Source organism: Echinops telfairi, unplaced genomic scaffold, assembly GCF_000313985.2.
Source record: "Echinops telfairi isolate 266 unplaced genomic scaffold, ASM31398v2 ScPeMD7_7458;HRSCAF=8496, whole genome shotgun sequence".
Lineage (NCBI taxonomy): Eukaryota > Metazoa > Chordata > Mammalia > Afrosoricida > Tenrecidae > Echinops > Echinops telfairi.
The window spans coordinates 48,248,310-48,249,906 of record NW_022111358.1 but is presented as its reverse complement, the minus strand read 5'-3'; positions in this window follow the sequence as shown (position 1 = coordinate 48,249,906).

Genomic DNA, 1,597 nt, shown 5'->3' with positions numbered 1-1,597 from the left:
GAAAGAGGCTGGTGGTTTTGACCTGTATCCATTGTGGCTTATGGGCAAATGATTGAATGATGCAGGAAGCAACAAGAAAAGACGGAAAGAGCACGCGGTCATGGTGCCCCAAAGAACCAGTCCACCGTCCGCCGTTTCAGCAGGTAGATGTGAGCAAGAACCAATGGTGCGGAAGGAAGAAGTCCGAGCTGCACTGAAAGCATCAGCCAAATACAAGACTCCAGGAATTGATGGAATGCCCATTGAAATGTTTCGGCAAGCTGATGGGGCCCTGGAAGCACTCACTCTTCTGTGCCAGGAAAACTGGAAGACAGCTACTTGGCCAACTGACTGGAAGAGGTCCATATGTGTACCCATCCCAAACACAGGTGACCCATCAGAATGCTCAAGCTATAGAACAGTATCATTCATATCCCCTGCAAGTAAAATTTTGCTGAAGGCCATCCAACCACGGTTGCATCAGTACATTGACAAGGAGCTGCCAGAAGTCCAGGCTGGATTCAGAAGAGGCCTTGGAACAAGGGATGTCATTGCTGATGTCAGGTGGACCTTGGCTGAAGGCAGAGGATACCAGAAAGATGTTTGCTTGCGTTTCATTGAATCTGCCAAGGCATTCAAGAGTGTGGGCCAGAATAAAGCATGGCTATCCTCGAGAAGAATGGGAATTCCAGAACACTTCCTCGTGCTCACAAGGAATTTGTACACAGATCAGGAGGCAGTTGTGCGAACAAGGGATACTGCATGATTTAAAATCAGGAAAGCTGTGTGTCCGGGTTGTATCCTCTCACCATACTTGTTCAATCTGTGTGCTGAGCAAATCCTCAGAGAAGCTGGCTTACGTGAAGAAGAAGGTGGCATCGGGAATGGAGGAAGGCTTGTTAACCACCTGCGATACACACAGATTGCACGACCCTGATGGCTGAAAGTGAGGAGGACTTGAATCCCTGTGAATTATACCTCAATGTAAAGAAGACCCAAACCCTCCCAACTGGACCAATCAATGGGTAAACACCATGATCAATGGAGCAAAGGTTGAAGTGGTCAAGGATTTTGTCGTACTCGGACCCACAATCAATGCTCATGGAAGCAGCAGTCAGGAGATCCAAAGGCAAGTTGCCTTAAGTCAATCTGCACGAGACCTCTGCAGAGTGCTGAAGAACAGGGGCCTTTCTCTGAGGACTAAGGTACGCCTGACCCAAGCCATGGGATTCCCATGGCTCCGCACGCATGAATAAGCAAGACCAAAGAAGAATAGCTGCATTGGGATTGTGGCGCTGGAGAAGAACATAGAAAGTACCATGAACGCTGCAAGCATAAACCAGTAGTCTTGGAAGAAGTATGGCCAGAGTGCTCCTAAGAGCAGTGGTTCTCCACCTTCCTGATGCTGCGACCCTTTCAGACAGTTCCTCATGTGGTGGTGACCCCAACCATAACATTATTTTTGTTGCTACTTCATCACTGTCATTTTGCTACTGTTATGAATCGGGCGACCCCGGTGAAAGGGGTCATGACCCAACAGGTTGAGAACCGCTGTACGAAATATTTATGTGCTCTCTACAGGCAGAAGAATGCTAGATTAGAAACAGCAGAATAGAGA